Source organism: Vidua macroura, chromosome 3 (assembly GCF_024509145.1).
Source record: "Vidua macroura isolate BioBank_ID:100142 chromosome 3, ASM2450914v1, whole genome shotgun sequence".
Lineage (NCBI taxonomy): Eukaryota > Metazoa > Chordata > Aves > Passeriformes > Viduidae > Vidua > Vidua macroura.
In genome coordinates this window covers 98,986,925-99,010,586 of record NC_071573.1, presented here as the reverse complement: position 1 = coordinate 99,010,586, position 23,662 = coordinate 98,986,925, and the positions used below count along the sequence as shown (strand labels likewise).

General features: G+C 38.7%; 1 long non-coding RNA gene across 1 annotated transcript; it reads left to right on the top strand.

Annotated features, from left to right (window-relative positions):
• The first annotated feature begins 906 nt into the window (after positions 1 to 906).
• LOC128805299 (uncharacterized) lies at positions 907 to 22,942 on the top strand. The gene is made up of 3 exons (XR_008436369.1): positions 907 to 1,095; positions 10,967 to 11,056; positions 22,888 to 22,942. It is a non-coding gene; the product is annotated as an uncharacterized LOC128805299 (long non-coding RNA).
• The last annotated feature ends 720 nt before the right edge of the window (positions 22,943 to 23,662 follow it).

Here is a 23,662-nt window from a genome sequence, read left to right as displayed (position 1 = left end):
CCTATTCATATTGAATACATCATCCAGTGTTTTAGTCTTGTTTTCTAAACTATATTCTAAACTAAGTCAGATCTTGCTATTTTCCTGTAGTGAAAAGATCTCTTGGTACCTTGCCTGCTCACAGCTGGCTTCTAAGGTGTACATTTCAGGCTTCTATCTGCCCTCAGGCTGCAAGTCAGATCTTTATTGCTCTCAGTGGCTGTTGAGACAGGCTGTAGGTGCAGGGGTTTAAGTGCAGTGCCCCTACTGAAGAACCAGGCCAGGCCAGGCCAGGCATCCAGCCATGCACATCTCACATTTGGTGCATAGGACAATGCTCCCTATCAAATACTGCCATGTCCATATCAACTATTATACAGGTTTTAGCAAATTTTGGCACTGGTCAACTGAAAATAAATGGTAGCAAAAAATGTGATTGTACTGTTTCACCAGTGTCAAAAGATGAACTTCATGAAGGTGATAATACCACACACTTACTGCTCTCCTTTAGTGTAAGGCTCACAATATTCATTATGAATATCTATAAATCAGTTTTAACAATTACAGATTTGATGGGATGGTCATTTTACAAACACCAAACAAGAAATATTCAAAAATAGTGGTTGATTTTTTTACAGATGATTTAGGACCCAAATTAAATTTGAAATTGAATGACATTTCAACTCATAAACATCCACTTAGGTTCTTCTATTCTGAAAGGCTCAAGATCATGAGGTCCAGGCTGCCTGTGGCAGAAGCAGGAGAAGTATCTAGACCTTATGTTCCCAATCCATGGAAACATAGAATGGTTTGGGTTGGAAGGGACCTTAAAGATTATCTACTTCCACCCCCCCTGCCATGGGTAGGGAACATTCCACCAGACCAGGTTACTCAGAGCCGCATTCAGTTTGGTCATAAACACCTCCATGGAGGGAGATTCCACAGCCTCTCTGGGCAAACTGTTCCAGTGCCTCAGCACCCTCACAACAAAGCATTTTGCTAATACCTAAACTCACTCTCCTTCAGCTTAAGACCATTCCACCATGTCCTATCATTACATCCTTATCCTTTGGCTGCAGGAAATAATCTTCTCACCTACATTTATCCAGCACTGAGGTAAAACCCTTCTTCCTTCATAAAGAAAAGTAAACCAGAAATAACTGTGCAAGACATGGAGATGTTCTGAACAACTTTCTATTTATTATGTATTTGAATGTCCTTCTGATGGGTGACTATGCCTTTGCTAGTGGCACTCAAAGAGACAAAAGAAACATATGTTGTGAAAAGTACCTTTAGCAAAACAGACAGATGGATAGGTAACACTTTAAATCAGGGTGGCCAATGATTAGCAATTCATTTGGTATTCATTGCGATAACATTAATTGTTATGAATAAATTACATTTAGCAACACTTGGAATTTTGTGAAAAGAACATTTGCCTTTTGGGGACTTTGTGAAAAGGAAAAAAGAAACCACTTTTTTATTTTTCCATTTTGTTTTATTTTTTCTATCTCTTATTTATATTCTATCCCAGAATATTGGGTTTTTTGCAAGATTTTCAAGAAAACCACAAGCTGTGTACCAATGTTTTAGAATTGTAAATGTTTCTAATACAATCTCTAAGTAGGTTTCCACTCAGATCATGCTTTTAAGCTTTTCTTTTTTTACAGCAATTGAAAAATTTCTAAACTGCTCAATCCTTTCTGCTGGTTAATCACTCTCCTACTCAGCTAAATACACCACAGAAGTGAAAAGATATACCTATTTCTTGTAAGCTGTAAACAGTCAGTAGATTGTATTCTGATGATTACAGACAGTTTATATTGGCTGGACCAGGCTTTAGCTGTCAGCACATAAAGAGAGAAATGGACAAAAGAGGCTCTGAGAGCAGATGTTGACACTGGAAGCTCAAATTCAGGGATCCTCAGCCTGTGGCTATGGAAGCCCAGCTGGGAGAAAGAGACAGGCTGTATTCATAGAGCCGCTCTGGGATCCCTGCCCCATGCAGGTACCCAGCCATTGAGAGACAGGAAGATGAAAGGCTGCTTCACAGATGTCACCTGCTGAGGGTTCAGCAGCCTGTCCAGAAATGTCATGTTTGGCAGCTGGTGGAGGATCCCTCCCACCAGCTCTGGCGTGCAGATTCTCACAGTATTCCGGGAAAGATGCTTACACAGGGGCTTCCTAATGAGACAACATTAAAGAGAATTTTTGGCTTCTGCCTGTAACAGCACGTTGACATTAACCTAGCTGTCCATTCATTACACAGTTCTCCTGAAGATCAGTCACTCTAACAAAATGAATTTTAGGCATAAGCATCAAGCCAAATTGCTCTGGAAAATTGTTGAGATGGCTATCTCTTCTCATTCTGTTAAAACTATTCTGCATTCCTTTGTTTCTGTGTATGTTTCAGAAATTCTATTGATACAGGCTCAGCTGAGGTTCTCGGCCCAAAAAGCAGTACAAACAGCAAAGTTCTGGAGGATATATGACACAAAAACGGCATACTGAAAGCTCCTAGGTCCTATTATCTGCTTGGACAGTGGTAGGATATATGACTTCATTTGAACACGTGTTTAGATCATCGGCAGAAAAAATCAGAGAATATTTCTAAGAAGGTAAAAAAGAAGGGCAATAAGAATTTGGCAGAAAGAAGTTAAGATCTAAGCAGAAAGGTGCTAAAGTGAAGAAGAGAAAAGTTAAGTTGGTTGGGAGAGGTTAGTGCTTGCCCTTTTCCTCCCCTACAGCCCTCAGATTAAGGCAAAATGGTGTTTGCTTTGTATTTGCCTTTCGGGATACTTCTGATGTGCACAGAGAGAACAAGGGGTCGTTTTCCATACTACATACAGGTTCAGGAAAGTGACAGGACTTGATTCTTGTAAATCAGTTACACACCCAGAAATATCACTTAAATGCATAATATCTAAAATTGGCATGAGATCTAAAACTGCATTTAGAATAACTCAGAATAGTAATGTTTCTCATTCAATTTTTTTTAAACTTTGCAATCTTCACCTATTTTTCCTCTCTTCTTTCTGTATTCAATGTGTTAACAAGAATAGCCATTTTTTTAACAAGTGGGATTTTTGGTATAACATCTATATAGTAGTGTATTGCCTCTTAAGAGCATTCTGAGGCATCAAAATTCCACTAGGTCCCAGGGAAGGATTATGATCATCAACATATTTTCACAACTATAATTTGGGTTATTGTTTTGGCTCTTCCCAAGGAGGCTGCTTGCATACGAGGCTAGAATAGGCAATGATCCTCAGAACCTATGGCAGGAAAGGTTTCCCTGAGCATGCCAAGCAGAAGGACTAAAAATAAATTTGCCCATTAGTCATATAAAATGGTTGAAGCTAAAATCACTTTTAGTGCTCCTACAGTTTTTTACAATGATGACTGAAACCTTAGAGCATTAGGGTAATCTTGACACTTCAGTCATTGTTTTGCAAAAGGAGAGGAGAAAAATAAAGAGTGAAAAATTAGCGGAGGGACTAACTGAAAGAAGTAAAAACACGCTAAAAAGTATGATTTTAAAAAAATTCACAGCATCGACCAATTGGAGAAGCATATACTGTCAAAATTTGAGCTTGGATTGGAGCATTAGCACCACAAAGCTGTGGCGATTAAAGTTACTCTCTCAGTTATTTCCATCTTTTAAGAGGAACTGGGAGGATATTCCAATTTGTGGAAGTCCAAATTGAGATATCTTGGAAAAAAATCTGATTTTGAAAAGGTAAAATGTTTAGTATTTTTGAAAATTGGTTACCTAATGTGAAAATCTGACAAAGAGAAGTCTTCAGTTTGTTCCATTGTGTGCATATAATTCGGACATCTAAAGAAGAATAAAACCCTAAAATAAAGGATGTCTTAGACAAAACCAGGAAAAAATCTCCTTAATTCCTGGCCCCTTTTAGTATTTTCAGCATTCCATTCCCTCTCTATATTTGTGAGAGAACCGCAAATGCTGGAATTTTCTCTTTAGGAGATATTGATGAGTTGAACTATGGAGTACTAAATATACATATCAATGAATTTTTATGTTTATAAAAGTATTATTTTATTTTAACTACAGTACTATATTCTCCACCATCAGGTTAGACTTCTGTCTAGTTGAGAAGGAGATTTTTAATTAAAGAACATAAAATTTAAATGGTTCAGAAAATGTCAACATGGGTTCCTATTTTCAGCCCAACACAGATGATAGAACGAGAGGGCATAAATGAAAATTAAAGAAAAACAAATTCAGAACAGATGTCAGGAAACATTTTTTTCAAGCAGCGAATCATAAATGTGTGGAATGGCTTACTAGGCAAGATAGTTAAGGCAAAAACACGGAGGTCATTAAGGAATCAATTAGAAGACATCATGGTGTAGATGGAAAAGGGAATAAGGCATGATGAGCCAAACCGCCTCTGCTTGCTGCAAGACTGTTTCATGTCCTCAAGAAATCTGGACACTGGTGGATGTTTTTAGGACTCTATGATAGGTGCTAGCTAGAAATCCACACAACTCTCTTCCTCTCTTCTCCTACTCTCTCCCTTGCTTTCTGCAGGTACTCAACACAGCTTTCAGGAATACCATCAGAGCAGTTTTAATGATGGGAGAATTTGCATTAAATATACATTAGAGATGCCAGTGAAATCTTTGAAACATGTCCTATTACAAAGCGATTTTATTATCATGAAACAAGTTTGCCAGTAGAACAACAGGCAACTTCTATTAGTAAAGATGTCTTCTACTGGGAAGATTTTAGTGTATATACATATATATATTTTTTTTTTGTGAGTATTACCATTATAAAGAAAGATTCAATACCATATGTAAATGCTGTCAAAGATGATGTGGTAGAAATAGTAAAAGGAGAAAGCCAAGTCTTATAAATAACCCAGGACAGTGCACCTGGCAAGTTGTACAGCAGAAACAAAGATTCAGACCTTGCTGTTCTGTCAGAATGGGGCAACCAGAGTATCTGGCTTAGGTGAGGATAGATAATGAAGAAGAATTTGGTTTACTATAAATCACCTATATCTATGAATGGAGGAGGAGGACAAACAAATAGCCTCCATTGCTCAAGATTATTTTGAAACAAAAAGGAAATCTGAAGTGATAATTATATCTCAAAAGCGACAGATGTTAAAACAACAAGATGCTTTAAAAACAAGTACAGGCTAGAAATGAACTAAAATAAAATTATTGCAGTAAGCCAGCTGACCACAATTATTTCCAGCTTAGCTGTTTCAATAACCTGTAAAATTCTAAATATATGGGAACTAAGAGTCATATTTTCACTCTGCAAGTCTAGAAAGAATTCTTTAAAGGGCTAGTGCATTATGAGGGCGGAATGATGTTTTAATCATTTAAAACATTCAGAGAACCAGCTCATTCTTGGTGAAAAAAAATGCTCCTGTGTTAATCTGTGTATTAGAAACAGAAAACTGCATCTTGTAATGTTCTTGATATAAATAAAGTGATATAAAATTATGTTAGGCAATCCTTGATAGCAGGCTGGATTTGGTAGGTGGGCAATGCAGCCTAAATAGCAATTTAGTCAATGAAGTGCAAAATACTATTCAGCTCACCCTAAAGTAGATAGTCTGGTCTGGTGAGATGAATATCTGGTTAGGAATAGTAGCAACTAAAATCACACTATTTGAGAAAATTCTTTTTGTGGCTACTATGATTTTCATTTGCCTTAATCTATTTAGGAAGTGATTAAATATGAAACATGTTGATCTTTTCCCATTGCCACCAGATGATTGGATGAAATGTTTCTAGGATCTCTACAGCTGATTTAGCCACCATAAACTTCCTTGTCATCAAAAGAGAAAAGTTGGCCACTACAGAGGCCAAGGTTTCATCTCAGTCTAAAGGATATCAGATTAATCACATTATGAAAATGCCCATTTTTCTCTACTAAGGGAGTGCAAAGGGAACTTAGGGTGACTAGGGGTTGGTGTTGAAATCTAATTAATGCCAGTCATAATATTGAGTTCTTCCCTTACTACACTCTTCTCTTGGAATCATGGAATCATTAAGGTTGGAAAAGGCTTCCCAGATCATCAATTCCAGCCTTTGGACCACTCTGGCCACTTAACCATATCATGAAGTGCCACGTCTACTAATTCTTTGAACGCTTCCAAGGATAGTGACTCCACCACTTCCCTGGGGAGCTGGTTCTAAGGCTCCAAGTTTGATCAATTTACACTTGTAAGATCCTTAAAGTTATAAGGAATTTGTACTATGTTCATTTAAAAATGCTCTTTACAAAAGTCTGAATGGAGACTAAGGAACAATTATTTCTTCCCATCGAGGAAATGAGTAGAGCTAAGAGAGGCCAACAAGCAGGTCTTACCTCTGGCTGTATGGAGTCCAACAAGTATTTCAATAAAACTTATTTCTGTAAAGAATATCCACAGAAAAGTAAAAACCAGTAAATTTTTGCAGATCTCCAGAATTTACCCATAGTTGGGCTTTTCTTTTTTTTTGGAACTGTTCAGCCTTGATTTGGACTGAATACCCAGAAAAACACCAGGAGCTCAGACCTGTGGCCCACTGGGGCCCAGGACACGGCATTTACAGTGCAGGATGGACTGATAAGAGACTGAGCAAGCCAAGCTACACCCCACGAATAGGACCCTCTCTGAATTTGCCATCTCTTCAGAACAGCGAGACATTTGATTGTTTAAAATTATTGACTTTTTTATGCTTGTGAATACTTTGCTTGTTAAATAAACAGTTTTTTTCCACTTTTCTCCAAAGAAATCTTTTCCCAAACCAACTGGGGAGGGGCCACTTGAATCTGCTTTCTAGAGGGTTCCCTTTGAAGTTTCCTCCCAAATTTGCCCTAAACCAGGACATTTTTGAAATTACATCATGAAATGTACTTTTCATAGTTTCTTCAATCTCTCCCTATTTAGGGAAGGAAAACTAATCTGAAATTACAAAGCTGAGCTATTATTTTCAAACCAATAGCATGCAGAGGTGGGATGTGTCCCAGGTGATTCACGCCATCTGAAAAGTCTGTTTATTTGTAAGGTAGTGCTTAGACTATATCAATGTTCAGCAGAGAGAGATGAGCCACCTCAGGACATATGACCCTCCTTGACAATTAAGTTTTGGCAGGACAAATTGCCTCCTAGAGGTGTCTACATCAGTCTGCTAAATATGCAGGAAAACCAGAAAATCTGCACATGTTTGAAACTTAACTTTCAGATTACTCCAATTAAATGAGGGTGAATTTTGGCTACAAGGGAAAGTTTGCTATAGCCACCTGTGTATTAAGTGTGATCACAGGCAGTGACATGAGAAACATACAGACCACAAAATAATGCTCAAACTTTTAGAAGGGAAGCAGACACATCTACATATGCAGGCAGATTCATGTCTTAATTGGGCTCAGGCATGCATGTTACATATATTGCCAAATTTCACATCATTACATATGATTTGCAGTAAAACAGAAATGCCTCAGACAGCAGAATTAGCAATAGACGCTACATTTCTGCTTGGGTGGGTAAGGAAATGCTCACCAAGGTTCATAACATGAAGTGCCAGACCTACTGTGACTTAGTGATTCTAAACACTGTGGAAGTTTAATAAAACAGGGAGTAAATTGGCTTATGCCATTGGAGCTGTGCTTTTGGCTACATGACTGAGCATTTGTTTTGGAAGCTGGAGACTCTGGTTTTGGTCCCAATGTTAATTAATTGTACCAGGCCTTTGCAGTGCAGTCCACCAAGGAAGGTGTAAGACAGTGGCTGGATGTGGATTATTTAAACATTACTGGCTCATCCAAAGGGCTTTAGTGGTCAGGTAATGTCCAGCTGGAGCAGTTAAGGCCTGTGGGCGAAGCCAATTGTTTTGCATTTGTGAAGGACCTCCAAGTGACTCTGTATTGCTCAGACAATTTTGACCATTTTTTTTAAATTTCATTTTGTAATTTAATTTATTTTTTGAATGTTTTAAAAATCAAACTCTTAATGTCATTATACTGCTTCTCTGCTCTGCCAGAACACTCTGTTCAGTGGCCGCAGTCGGCTTATCCTTGCTTTATCTTAATGGGAAATCATTCTGTTTGAAGCAATGCAAAAGCAAAGTATTATGTGCAAGTTATCTTAAAATTAAAGGTTTCACTGTGGAAGGAAGATGTCAGCTCTCCCTCCAAATGATAAATTGAGAAAAATAGTTTCTGAATGGAAACCCAGAAAAAGCCCATCTCTCCAAACAATTTCCAGGTGGCTATTTTGATTTGTGGAGCTATCAGTACCTATTCACATCCTGCTTTAGGACTTCATTGACTTTCTAGAGCAGGTAACTCCACTCCTCACACAACACTCAGGACCACTGATGCCTCACAGCCTGTATAGACTTGAGGGTAGTCTGTAAGAGGCACAGAGATTCCCTTTGAGCATGAAGAGCAGGACCAAGACTGTGCTGAATTGCAGAACATGGTCTGCATCCAGCTGTACTTGCAGGTCACTGATAATGGTGGTGTCACGGCCACTGCATTTCCCACTTTGAATGGGGATTTAGCAGGTCCATGGCTGGATTTATTCCGGTATGACTGGAGCCATGGCAAGGGGTAGACAGTAGAATAGTATATAGTCCTTTTTGTCCTTAGACTACCCTAATCTTTGGGTCGATATATGCCACATAACACATTGGGTTCCAAAACTATTCCTCATCTGTTGTTATGACTGTTGAATAGAAGATTGTTATTGGGGTCCTGTTGAATAGAAGAGCCCTGGAGAACAAACTGTGGTGACATCTGTTGAGAAAAAAATAAGCATGAACCTAAGAAAGACAAAGCAGTGGAAAGTTCTTCTGTGGGGCATCAGTTGTCTTCCATGGAATGATAAAGCCTTGAGAGAGCCCTCTTTCAGGTGCCCGGCTGTCTCAGGCTGCCTGCACAGTCATGGCATCTTTTGGAACATCAAACTGTCTAGTCTGGCTTCTGCTTGGAATGTGACTCCATCTGGTGAGAGCTTGCCAGTCTCCACAGACTGCACAGGAAGCTTAAGGGTCTTCCACAGATCAATTTCATTTTACACTTGTGCTTATACCCAGTGGAAGCAACTCCAGATGAAAGCTGAACATGTACTCACTTGCTGTGACATTCACAGAGAGATGAAGGGAAAATATCTACAGGGCAAAGGAAAAGATCAGAATCAAAAGACTTAAATAGAAGGAAGAAAAGAAAATGGTACAGAAACATGGCATAAGAAGGGCATGACGTTGGAGATGCAGATGGAGAGGCAAGTGTCTTAACACAGAACATTTTAAAAATACCCTTCTGTTATTGTTTTGATGCTAGTTTCTGATTTCTTCACAAAGTAGAGGTTTCAGTGAAGCAGAACTGAGGAACATTTCTTCTATTTCTTGCCTCTCTCAAGTTTCAACTTCTACTAGCAGTAAGAAGCAAGTAGGTAACTGGTACTTTTGTTCTGGCATATCTCTGCTGTAGAATAAATTCCCATATGTTAGAAGATTTGTTTTGATTTTATATGCTTTAAAGATATTTTCCATCAATACTGTTCACATTTTAATTACAATAATTACATATTTTTCCAATATTCTTTGTGCCTTTGATTATATGCCTAAAAATGTTGCAGCTGTGTTTACCTATATCCTTTTTGTCTCAGGCTTCATCTGAAATGAGAATATCATTTTATATATAGCTTTCCAGTGGCTTTGTGAACTGTTTTTCACAATACCCCAGTTTAGCTTCATATACATTCATACAAAGGAAAGTACTCAGCTCTCTCAATTTGAGTGATTCTGGAACAGAAGTCAGGATAGGCAGAAATTCCCAGTGTAAATTGTGTGACTTTTCAAGAAACAGTAAAATATGTTTTCTGTTTGAACAACACAAAAATATGTATAGCAGAGAATGCTGCACAAAAAAAAAAACCAAAAACAAAACAGTGGTGGAAAGATATACCTTTGTCTATCATTATGAAATGGAGTAGGACATATTAGACAAAAATGTTGATTAAAAACTGATTTTTTATCCTTGCTTCAAGTAGTGTATGCAATGACCAAATACTTTTCCATCATCCTTTTTCCAGGGTTATTATTTTATCTTCCATGTAGCTGACTATTTCTGGGAAAAAGGCAAGGTGAAATAATAATTAAGTTTTGTACAGTTGATGTGGACAAGAGATCTCTCACTCATTGTCAAAGCATCCACTACCATATGTGGTCTGTAGAGCAGCCAGACATTTGTGGTCCAGCAGCTGCCAAGGATTTCTGATGGATTAGGCTTAGAAGTCTCTTCATTGGGAATTGGAAAGGTCCATAGAGTTTCCACAGTGGCTATTGGAATTCCCTTCCCACATCAAATAATTCAAAAGGGCATAACTGAAAGCAATTGTTTCATCTAGATTGCTCTGCTACCAGCTCCTGGAGGCAGCTAGTAGGAATAGAAGAGCTAGTGTTGTGGTGAGGGATTTTAAAACAATTCACCAAATTCATATCTCTATGAAAAGATAAAAATGGAAAGCAAAGATAAGTGAGGAAGAAGAGGACAAAACCTGAACAAGGAAGGAAGAATAAACAAAATAATAAAGAGATGAGTAATAAAAAGTGTGTGATCAGGACCTCTAGGTCCTAAGGCAGGTGTAAAGGAAGCTTCCACATTTCCTGCTACTATTTTTAATTGAAAATAGTTTGCCAGAACTGGATGTTTTAAGCATGCATTGCCTTCTCCAGTTACCCCTGAAACATACAGACTTAATAATCCATTAACAGCCAAATAATAAACTGAGGGATGGAGACAGAGTGTTTAAGTGGCTTCATCTTCTCTGTCACTTATATAGCAAAGTGGAAGCTTTGTTCTGAAAAGTCAGCGGGCTATGGAGCAGCATCACTTTCTTTTATGTTGTGTCTATTGAGTATTGCAATCCTTCTTTACTAAACTGCCCAACAGGCTATTTATAATAAAACTGCACATTTTGCTACATTTTTGTAATGGACTTCTCAGGTATTTTTCAGGTAAAAAATGTTTATCAGAGCCAGGGATCATGAAATATTATCAACCTCAAGCACTCGGTAACCATGACACTCAAAAACTGTGAGTTTTTTTAAAAAATTATTTTCTGATTTGTATTTCTGTGATGTGATTCAACTTTTGCCACAGATGTGAGGGCTAGAATGCTGCTGGTTTTTTATGAGACATTTAGATTTCCACTTAAGTAGTGTCACTTCAGAAGTTACTTTTTTTAAGAGAAATGACAAATATTTCAGTATTTATACTAAATTAATGAATTGCACAGCATTCTCTTGACTTTCGAAGACAGCTCAAATTGCTGCATATATTTTGTGGACAGCCTCTTATTAGCTGATCATTTGCTGTGACAACTGCAGTTTTTATTTCTTGGACAGATTTCCCTCTAGACTTTGTAACCTAAATACTGATCTGGCAGTTTATTTTCTTAAAGCAAAAAGAATTAAATGCTTTTTCCAAGTAACTTAAGTGAAGCTGATTAAAACCAATGAAATTACTTGCATCATAAAATACAATCAAAGCATACAGAATGTCATAAGATATCTCATAGTCCATATAAAGGCACATCCCAACATTAGATATAGCCTGACATAATTAATACTGTGCCGTAATTATGAAAGCCTGTTTAATTTGCAGGATTTTTTTTTTAAATCAGGCTTTGATTCTGGAACATATATATTTGGTTTATTTCACAGAACACTAGGAAACATTCAAATGGGAAGAAATAATTCCTATATTTTATGACTGTGTTCGCTGACTGGGATCAAGTCAGTTTGCTCCAACTGAGATTTCTGATATACTGTGTATTGGGTCAGAAGCATTGCCTGCTCAAGGAGCAAGCCAAGCCCTATCATTTAAGGTGTGAATGTTCTTCTTTCAGGAGATCCTTATACAAGCATAGAGTTATTTAGGTTGGAAAAGACCTCTAAAATCATTGTATCTAGCTGTTAACACTTCCATATCCATATTCTTATATGGTCTTTGATTTTTCTGAAATAATTTGAACTTTTGGCTCTTATAGCAAAAGACACAACATGATGTCTAAGCTCAGAGACAAATAGAAATACTGTAACTGATGAAGAAGCCCTGATAACACTGAAGCCCTGGTTGTAATGATAAAAATGTCCAACAGTTTGGGGGTCCTCCATTTCAGAGCTCCAAAGTTTGAAAGTGTAGATTTTGTGTTATTTTGTTGGGGTTTTTTTAGGAGGTATGTATGAGGAAGAACAGTCACTATCGGTATCAAGTCATACTTGGATATCTGAGGGTGAATTTGGACTCCTGATGGTAAAGCGGAGATTCCACACTCATCTCTGTTTTCAGCTAGGCTTAGTGCTCCCTGTAAGACAGAGAACTGAGTCAGCATTGGCAGCTGATGGGTCTGAACACTAAACATCCTGTGGAAATTTGCTCAAGGCATTTTCACTCCTCAGGACCTGAGATGGAATTGTTTTGGGTTTTAATTTTAGCTGTTTTATATGATTCACCTCAGTAAAAATTAAGTCACCTAAAGGCCTTGCTATACAGCAAGATGCTTAAATTTAAGCAGCTGAAATTGGAAAAGTTGACCTTGTGCCTTCCTCTGGAGGGACAACTGGGTCCTGTGGGGCATCAGGCACAGCATCACCAGCTGGGCATGGGAGGGGATTGTCCTGCTCTGCTCTGCACTGGGGCAGCCTCACCTCGAGTGCTGGGGGCAGTTCTGGGTGCCACAATGTAAGTAAGACATTAAACTATTAGAGAACATCCAATGGTGGGGCCATGGAGTTGTTGAAGGGTCTTGAGGGGAAACCATATAAGGAAGAGCTGAGGTCACTTGATCTGTTCAGCCTGAAGAAGAGGAGACTGAGGGGAGTCCTCATCACAGTTACAACTTCCTTGTGAGGGGAAAGGAAGGGGCAGACACTATACCTTCTCTCTGGTGACCAGTGACAGGACATGAGGGAATAGCCTGCAGCTGAGTCAAGTGGGGGGGTTATGTTGGATTTTAGAAAAAGATTCTTCACCCAGAGTGTGGTTGGATACTGGAACAGGCTCCTCAGGGAAGTGGTCACAGCACCAAGACTGACAGGGCTGAAGAAAGATTTGGACAATGCTCTTGGATACATGGTGGGACTCTTGGAGCTGTCCTGTGCTATGCAGGGCCAGGACTTGGACTCGATGATCCCTGTAGGTCCCTTCCAACTCATCCTCTTCTGTGGTTCTGTGATTCTGTGATTCTATGAAAGGGGGTTGTTGTTCAGCTCTGTGTGTTTCAGCACTGTTTTCATTCACTGCTCCTGAAAGACAGTTGTGTCAGACTTGTAAGGGTGCGATTCAAAAGCTTTCTTAAGAGTGACTGCAATAATCAGTAGACATATAGGCATAGATTTCCAGTATTGCATACTGATGGTCTTGGAAATATTTATCTTCATTACATATACTAGGTTCACAAGTAGAATATATGTTTATAGTACTAAGAAGCATCTAAGGACTCTGGTGTCTTCTTCAGCTTCAAAGGTATTCAGAAGCCACATTGTGTTGTCAGTGGCAATGCTCCAGCCTCAGTGTTTTCAGTAGGTTTTCTGGGTTAGGGAAAAGACATTGTTGCTACAGCAGAAGAAATAAAACTGCCACTAGATCAGAAGGACTAAGAGGAGTGAAAACCCTGGAAACCTTAATTTCATCAAGAAACTAAGCTGAGAGATTTCTAAAAAGATGCAGGCAGAAAACTTTCTAAGACATTATTTGGGATTTGACACCATATCTGGTACAATTTAAAACAGTTGTACAGATTGAAACAGAATTTTTCACTTTTTGAACCATAAAGCTACTGCTCAACCTTCAACATTTCTGGTAAATCAGGAAGTGTTTTGGCCAGCCATCGGACATTCCTGTTGGCCACCACATATCCTATTGGCCCACACTTTTACTGAACACAAAGGCGACATAATGACGGATTATTACGCTTCACTAGATTTCTGCTGGTCATTAACACAACCTCTTGGCCTGCTGATGGTACACAGAGCACAGCTTGGCAGCTGTAGGAACAGAACAGAACCCATTGTCTGACAGAGGAAGAGGGATAGGAGTGTGTGGAGCAGGCATTTGTATCCAGGTTGTTGTTCTAACAGGCTGTGAGAAGTGAGAGATGTTCTTCTCACCTTCTGGTGGCCTCAGCAGTCTACTTCAGCAGCACACAGCAGCATACAGCAAGTCACAAAGCAGGTAATTACAATACTGTTTGTATCCCTTGGTAATCACATATCCCCCTCCTCTTATCTCATTCACATGTTATCTTGATATCTTGGTGCTGAATATAGGAAAATTTGGTTCAGACAAATATTTCAACCTCTGTAAAAAGTAAGGCTCCTTTACAAGTGTCAAAAAAGAGGAAAAACATCAAGGGAAACAGGAAGACCTTCCCAAAGGAGGGGTCATGGGCAGCATCTACACCCAAAGTAATTACTTTCTAGTCTACAAGGAAGTGGAAGTTAAATTAGATTTTTATTGGTTGTTTACTTCTGCTATTACAAGTCAAACACCTTCCACAAAGAGCACTTCAGTTGCAGAGATCTCTATCATTGTCAAGACCATTCTTCAACCAATCTGTGTAAGCAAAGGAACTCTTTTCAAACATTGAAGTCACTAGTGACCATGACTAACCTATCTGTTTTATTTTAAGTTTAGAAAACTGATAGAAGAAGCAAACTGTTGTTAAGAAAAAAAAGTATATTAGCAAAAAAGAAGCAAAGAAGTGGTCAGGAGAAGGACATTACACGGTCTTCATCTTCTCCTAACAGATATGGGAATCATATAGAAATATGATATACTAATGTTATTAACAAAAACCAGAGTATCTTGTAATACCAGGACAGCTCTGCTCCTGGAAACTTAGAGGATTATGGAGGTTATGTTTGGAGCACTCTGTGAAGTCTCAATCAAATTAAAAATAGTATTCCCAATCAAGAGGCCAGAGTCAGCAGGGTAGAGAACCCCAAATTTGCAAATGAATGTTGTGAAAGAAAGTAATAAGATTTGAGTAAGGGTAAAGAACATTAATGAGCCTTGATCTGTCCTGGTTTCTGAGAGTACAATCCTTCCTAATGGAGGAGGAGGAAACCATGGCAGAGTTCATAAGAGTGTTGCTCTTACAGTTGAGAGTGTGCATTGTTGGAGGCCCACAGGCCTCCAGCACCTGGGTGGCCTTGGCTTTCAGCTGCTGGGCTCACAGAAGCAGAAAGGACAAAGTCAGGGCTCAGGCCAGTTTGTTATCAAGGATGGACATGCCTGCAGAATTCCTCTTTCCTAGCTTTAAGACTTCAGAGAGTCCATGTTTGAAGTAGACAGGATCATTTTCATTCAAAAAGGAAAGGTGGACACATTTTTAGAATGCAGCTGGCCTTAGCTATTTTAGACATTTACTTTAATGATGAATTGCAGCCCAGAATCTCCCTTTGTTGGTTGACAAGAAGCTAACTCAGATTTTAGATGTTTAAATTGGTCAGATGAATCCTGCCCCCAAGACAGAAGATTATGAGATGTATTTGTCATTTGAAATGTGAATCATGCATATTTTATGGTCTTTTCAATGTCCTTTTATGTGCTTCTTGCCCTTAAAAATCATCCACCATGAACATTTCTGGCCCACATTTTTCAGCTTTTCTTCTGTGTTGTTCTCTTACTTTTCCCCCCCAAAATACTCGGGTGCTTCCACTCTTGACTATTTTTTTCTTTTTTTAACAACACTGTCCTTATTCTCCCCCTTCTAAATTAAATTGAATGATCTATATGTAGGGGCCAAAGGAGAAGGTTTTCTTTTGATCCAGCAATCAACTCCTCTAGTTTCTTCTCTTGTATCTGGCTGCATGGGTCAGAGGCACATGGTTTGCTTTGTGTTTCTATAGTGCCTGGTACAATGGAGCCTGCTCCATGGCCAGAGCTCTAAGGCACAATGGTTGTACAAAGAACATGGGAATAATGAATAGCAAATGAAGTAAGAGCTAAGTAAATAGAGAACTATGTTGAGGTGGAGAGGGGTACAGGGGCAGTGATATGAGAGAAGGCCAGAAACAAAAGAGAAGGGGAGAAAGAAACAGAAAATATGAAATACGGTGAGAAGCATTGGAGACTGAGGGTTAAAAGTCCAGTGTCACAGGATTGGAATTGACATGGAAAATAAAAATCAAATGTGAAAAAGGGTACTATAACAAAATAATAATGAAAGGCGAATAACATGAGAGTAGTACAGAAATCCCCAGAAGGATTAAAAAAATCCTTAAATATTCAGGAGAAAATGGAAGTAGGAGGGTCAGGAGTCAAAAAACCAGAGACAAACAGGATAAAAAAGGCATGATAGGCCTTGGGGTAAACTAATTGAGTACAGTCCCTTAAGAGCACAATGTTCTAGGCTTACTTTTTTTCTTTTCTTTTTTTTTTTTTTTTTTTCTTTTATTTCTTTTATTTTTATTATTTTAATTTTTATTTTTATTTATTCAAAGTTTCTTGCAACAGTATCTTTATCAGTTTATTTTCCTAAGGTGATAGAATATCCCCTTTTTCCACCTGGTTGCTCTGCAGTTTATATTCAGAAATGACTGGGTGTTAGTGGGCAAAGATAAAATCCACACAATGAATTTTGCAGCCTGAGAGTGACAATGTTCTGTCCTGCCATGTCAGCCAGAGCCTGCCCTTGGATGCTCAGCTCTCACTGAGCTGCACGTGTACAGCTGAGGGTAGGGTTTAGTCCTGCTTTCCAGCATACAATTAACACAGAAGGTCTATACATTATCTCATCTTGCATTTTTATTATTTTCAGCTTATTGTTCAACTGAGCATGTATCATTGGTTAATTAGTGCTGCCAACACTCTGCTCCTCTAAATGATTGTTTAGCCTAGAGTGGAATAAAATACTACAATGACTAATACACTATCATTATGTAACAGAAAATTAAAAATCTGATAATTTGATTGGAAGTCTCAGGTGAGTTTTTTGTATAAAAGTGTTAACCTCAAGTAGCTATAAACAGGTAAATGTTTTATTCAGCTGACTGATAAGGAATAAATGCTTATGATATAAATTATGTATAATTAATACTCCTGGGATAAAAAAAATGTATGCTAATAGGTTGTCAGTTAATTAGGAAAGGAATGTGAGGTAAACAAAGGTGATTAGACTATACCCTGGGACTATAAACAGAAATTGTGCCTTAAATAATCTGTAAAAAAACCCTCACACATTAAACAGCAAATACTTTAGTTTTAATTCAGAGCAAAAACATAATGCTTTATGGAGAAAGGCGCAGAGGACATGTTGAATGAAGAAGCAGCTTGTGATAAAAGATCTAGAGGCTGCAGAGTAACTCACTTTCCCTGTTCTGCTTTACCTTGGTTTCTATATTGTCTTGGTCTTTCCTCTGGTAAAAGAAGGCTAAAATAAGATTTGTAAAAAATATGGCAAATAATGTGCTGGACAACCAATTTTAGCTCACAAAAATGACAGCTCTTAATGGCTGGTCTTAAATCTGCAACATGGGAGATGTTCCCCAAATCGGTTTATGCTTCTAACCTGCCCTTTGACTCACTGATCCTCTTTACTTCTGCCAGTATCTTTATGTGATAAATGAGACCATCCTCTTTCCTGCCATTCTATAATTTCATTTGCAGTAGACATTTGAAATATCTTCCCATGAAGCAGGACTGAAGTAGACAAAGACATGACAGAGACGAATGCTCATTACAATCTCAGCCAAGTCTTTCCTTTGTATTAGAAGGTGACATATCTGCATCACCTTCCAAAAACAGCTATCTTGGGCAAAAATGAAGATTCATCTCCCCTGTGCCTTGTTTAGGACAGGAACAAAAAGCAGCTATCAAGGGAAGAGTTTAAGAATGAAACAAGTATATATAACACTCTCCTAGCCTATATATTACTCTCCTAGCCTTCAGACACTTACAGCTCGTGGGCTTCGTGACCTGGATATATATGCTAATCTCTAATGAATTGATTATTCATCATTCTGGCCATTCCTCCTTTGAATGTATGTAAGCATTAGCTATTCCTGAGACCATCCAAGGAGAATGGTGCGGCCAACAGCAAACTCACCTGCAAATGCTGAGTGGAGTCAGTGCAAGATGCTCCCTGCAATGCCATGCAAACTAGACTGACATCACCTAAAGGAACATGGCATTATTATGGGTTGCAGAAGGAAGGGAATTTTTGGATTGTTTAGAGCTTACTTGAAGTTGGACTGGCTAGTGGGTAGGAGAGGTCTCAGTGCCAACCACTGGAATGAGAGGCTGTCAACCTAAGGGGCTCAGTGATCCCCATTCCAGAGACTAAGAACAACTGCTGGGGAAAGCCAGACTGGGGGTTACATCCTCCACCAGTGGATTTCCACCCAGATAGCTGGAGAAGATGAACAGGACTGAGCCTCTGTGCTGTTCAGGTGTGTTGTGTGGAGTCTGTGCTTGCGTGGGTGTTGTTAAAGGCACTGTTCTCTGTGCTGATGTGTGGGGCCAGCCATATGTCTGTGTGCTTGTGTGCCTTCTGGGAATATGTACCCAGCTGCCTTACCACTGGCTGGACCTGGAGACTCGCTTCTGTGGCAGCCTTGCATCCATGGGGACAGGAGTGACCCTGGGGCAAGAGAGGATCCCCATGGAGGCCAAAGCCACTGCATTTGGTTACCACTAACATTTCACAGCTGCAATCCACAGCCTGCAACAGAACAATTTCATGCCCAGGGGAGTTGCACAGGTCAGGCACACACTGCTGGCAGCTGTTTTTCCTGAACTGCTCTCCTCCTACCTTATTTGACAGCCCCAGGTTCATGTCTCAGAAGAGACAGTGAAAGTTGGCACCTATCTCCTCTCTATGTGCCTCTCATGAAAGTACATGCAAGCAGTGCTTTGAGAAAGTTATCAAAGTGTGGAGGGATCACCACAAAGCAGAGCCCTCTGAGAGTCACCACCTGCTTTTCTGCAGCAAACTGCAATTACAGTGGTGGCTATGGTCCAGATGGACACAGCTTCCTCCTGCAAAACACCTCCCCTTGGAAAATGAGTTGAGTCGCCTTAAGAACTCTTTTTGAAGCTTTTTAAAATGACTGTAGGGGAGTCCAATGCTGCCACATTCTTAACTATATTCTTCAGGTCTCATGAGATGGACTGAATCAGGTCAATGTTGTTTTCCTAAGGTGCAAAAAACCACATTCTTCTGTCCCCTTACACCATTTAGTCATAAAACTGACAAGAAACCTTTTGCAAACATGTTCATCCTGCAGGGGGTGTCATTACCAGTTTCTCAGCAAATTAAAAATATAACTTAAAAAAAAATCATTGCAGAAATAAGTGCCTAGTTTCTCATAAAACTCATCTCTATAGAGTGGTGCAATTCCTAGTGAAGTGGCTTGGTAATTTTGGTATGTTTTCTTTTACTTAGGATCAGTTCAGGAAATGCATAAATCAGATCTCCACTGTATATTTTATAGTTATGTGGGGGAGTAGCATGGGCTGGAGTTGTGGAGGCGGACCTGGGGATGACCCAGCACTGGCTGTGCCCTCACCCACAGGGCACAGTCCCAAGGTGCTGGTAACAGGATCCATTGACACACTCCAACAGAGCAAGCCATGAATCAGGGACAGAGCACAGGAAGGGCCTCCAACCAGGAAGAGATGGGGCTGGAGATCAGCGTTGCTGCTGCTCCCATCACTGGGATGGGGACTGAAGGTGCTGGGGGGCTGCAGTGAGGTCCTGTGCAGGGTGGAATGAGGTCCCAAAGAGGCTGGGATGGGACACTGCTGTTTGTGCCCTCAGAGCCCTGGCAGTTCTATATTGGATGATTGCTTAAATTATGTGGGGATAAAGAAGTGCCATAAATGTATTATTAGTAGTAATATTTATATCCCTGTACCACCTACACAGAGTAACAGACAATAACCTTTCCCAAGAGTAGTAGGAGAAATGATATCTGAATGATGAAGGGTAGAAGACATCCAAATATAAGCATTTTCCCTGGGATTTTATCCACACAAGAATAAAATCAAGTTTATGATGGCTTGGGTCAAGGTGTTTTTCAAGATATTGATTTTTGTCTTTAGATATGGTGACTTCACAATTATACAGACATCCACACACTGTGATATAGCAAGAGATGTCTAAAACAAAAGAGATTCTCATGAAGGCAGCTAGCTTTGCTGCATGGTGCAGATATGGCCAAATACCTGCATATGTTTGGGCTTTCTGAAAGTGATATTTGATTTCACCCAGGTATCAAGCTACCACGAAAAGTGTCTGAAATAAAAAGTCTTTCAAGTGTAGTATACGACCCCTTCAGCTCCTTTTAATGCATGGAAGATAGGAAAATACTTTCAGAATGAAACTTTTTAAGTCATAAGACTTGTAAACATAACTCAAAATATAAAAGAAGATACCTGACATCAGGATCTGTTCAAGTTCACATTTTGAATTATCTCAGTGCCACAAATTAATTGTGCATTTCCAAGATTTGTTTTTGCACAGTTTATATGCCAGTGACTAAGACTATATCTATTTTCTTTCTCTGGATAGGCTGAAGATGGGAAGCACAAAACATTTTGCCAGCCTTAAATATGGAAGTTTAAAATTACCAAATGTAAAGCTCTAGCAGTGGGCTTTTAATTTGGCTCAAGCTTTCACAGTCTGGCAAGCTGATGAAGTGCAATTGCCATGGGTGAAAGCAGAGCATCAATTAACAGACACATGCAAGGTTGGCATCTACCAAAAATTCACCCTGAAAGATTTAAAGACAAATAACTCAGTGATCAGACACACCTGGAAATCTTGGAACAAACTTCACAGAGTTATGAAAATTAAACCCACTAAAAACTTCCAGTTGAGTATCTGGAACAATGCAATGTGGAGGCCAAGGAGGAAAATGATACTGTGTATTACTAATTGTAAATAGTAGATTATTTATGGAGAAGATTCTAAATAAATTTCTATTGATACAAAAGACAGTCAATGTTACAGGTAAAGAGCACAATAGACAGTCTGTTGCAAAAAAAGGTCCTCTGAAGACCCAAAGGGTCTGAATCAAAGATATTGATGTCTGTAAAAGTTTTTTCCATTTACTTCAAAGTGCTTGGAATCAGACTAACAGCTTAAGAAGTCAGATTAAAGCCTTCACAGATGTACAGGGGTCTCTGGCTTCCCAGATGAGTTCAGCCTATATTTAAAGGCATTTTACCATTGAATAAAAGGTAAAAGTAAAAACAAATACTTAAAAATACTTGGTTTTTGCCTTAAGATGATTCAGGATGTAAATATGTTTATAAACACCTAATCAACTCTGACTTTTTTTTTTTAATTTTGGAAGTGTCTTTTGAAGGCTTTGGGATCACAAATAAAATTCCCAAAGTAGAAATAAGTCAGCTCTGAGAAGTGTGGAAATAGTGTCTTCACTGAAGTGAAAAACTGCTCCCTACCACTAGGTCTTGGGCATTTTGGTCATATCTTTTAGATAGTATATTAGGAAAACTGTTAGAAATTAAAATGTACTTTCAAAGACCACATTTATATGATCAACTTTCTTGTTATCAGAAGAAAGTTTATGCAGATGAATTCTTGAAAGGCATGACCAAGCATAGAAAATGTCTATTCCTGATGAAAATGTTACCAGACTATTGATTGTTCTTTTCATGAAAATGCAGAAACTTCTTCATTACGAAAGACAATACAATCTGTAACAGACAGTGATATATTTCAGAGTTTTAAAATTACTTTCTAATTGAGTCAGTATTGCTTGGGCTCCAGTTCAATAAAGCATTTCAGAGTGTATCAACCTTTAAATTTGGCAGGGTTTAGGTGCCAGTTACTTGATCTTAACCATGAGCCATTAGATAAATGCTTAAATGCTTAGCTGAACAGTGCTCTTTTTAAAGCACATTAGACTGAAAGAAGCCCCAAGAATGTATCCTTTTCATACTGGTCTTCTCCCCTCTTGCTCTTGCTGAAAAACTCCTCTGGCTTTCTTTTCTCAGTCTCTCCTTTTTTGCTTGGGTTACAGCCCTGTGACCTTTATTCCTTCCCAGCATTTTCACTGGCTTACAAACCTGTTCACATAAGTTGAACATAGGTTGTTTTTGTGCTATATCTAATTAAGTGTATACAGGTACTTTTATATATGCAACAAGTTGTAAATTCAAGTTTAAGAAAATCTACTCAGAGCTCAACCCACCAGGAATATATTATATAAAAAATAATTGTGATGGTTGTTTTAGTATTAATTTTAGCCTAGTAATGCTATGCATATGATACTGAAGATTAAGTTCACTCTATCAAATCTGTAGCAAATTCTGGATTGGCAGTATTATTTGAAGTTTCTTAACATGTTATGGTTGAGATGGTTTGAATTCTCTTTAAATGAATTGCTCTGAGCAGAATCTCTTGGGGAAAGTGAAGATGACAATTTTTGAGACATTTTAGACATAGATAAATCTGTCAATTCCAAGGTAATTTTTGAGAGGGCCAGGGATTTGTGGAAGGCTGGTATGTTATAGCTGAAAGTATGGAAGGGCACAGCCCAGGTAGGAGTAAACAGGTGCAACCTTCTTGAAGTCAGGAAAAATATTCTGATTTGAACCAGCTGAGATCTTGCTGTCTGTAGTTTGGCTAAGATAACACAATTTGTTCTGGCCCAGAGATTCAATTCTGACTTTGAAACAACTTTTTTTGTGGGGAGTAGAAACCAGGTGCTGTTTCCAAAAGAGCTTTGGATTTCATCTGTACTTAGTTATGCTGTATTTGAGAATATCTCTCTGCTCTTTTCTTGGATAAGTCTAATAATTAATACTCTGAAATAAGAAGTGGTTTTCAATTCTTCTGTTACTTTAGCTGCATAGGTATGGTATGATCTTTGTCTGTCTTTTATTTGTAGGTCTGCTTCAGGAGAAGAGAGAAATGAAAGGAAGAATAAACATGGGGTAGGAGCAACAAAATAAAAGAATATTTAAATGATTTCAAATGGATTGTAATGCGTTGAATCATAAAGGATTGGCAAAAAAGCCCTCTCCTCATGCGGTCTGGCTAATATTAGGAATTATTGCCTCAAACTCTGCAGGTGTGGATCCATTTCTTTCATTGCTAGCAAATGGGGTTGCAACTGCCTTTGACAATGTAAAAGCTGCACAATCCCTGTGCCCCAGGGCAGACAATGATGTTGGTGAGATGCTGATTTTAGGATAGAAAATTACAATGGTTATATAGTAAACAGCACCTGGAAGTTTACTAATGATTTTTTCAATTAACAGCAGCACTACGGTCTGATTATTCATGCATGCTTTCTATGAAAGGAAAGAAAAGAGGCAGATGTTGAAAAGAATCATCAGTTGAGGGATATTTTAATTTTTTTTTTGTAACTGGAGGTAGAGCCTCCTTCCTGTTATCACTACTTCTGATAATGAGATGCCAAAGCTAGTAAATTAAAACTTTTTAAGAAATTTAAAAATGCTTAGACTGTTCTACTTTCCCATTAACTCCAAATACTCACATGAAATGTGCATGGAAATGGACAAATATGTGTATATGTGTGTACACAGACTATTCTCTGCCTGTGTCTTGATATGTCGTTTTGGCATCCAAGTAAGAAAAAAAAAAAAAACCATCCCACCAAAATTGCATGGCCATGCAGTTCTTCAGCTTTAACTACTGGA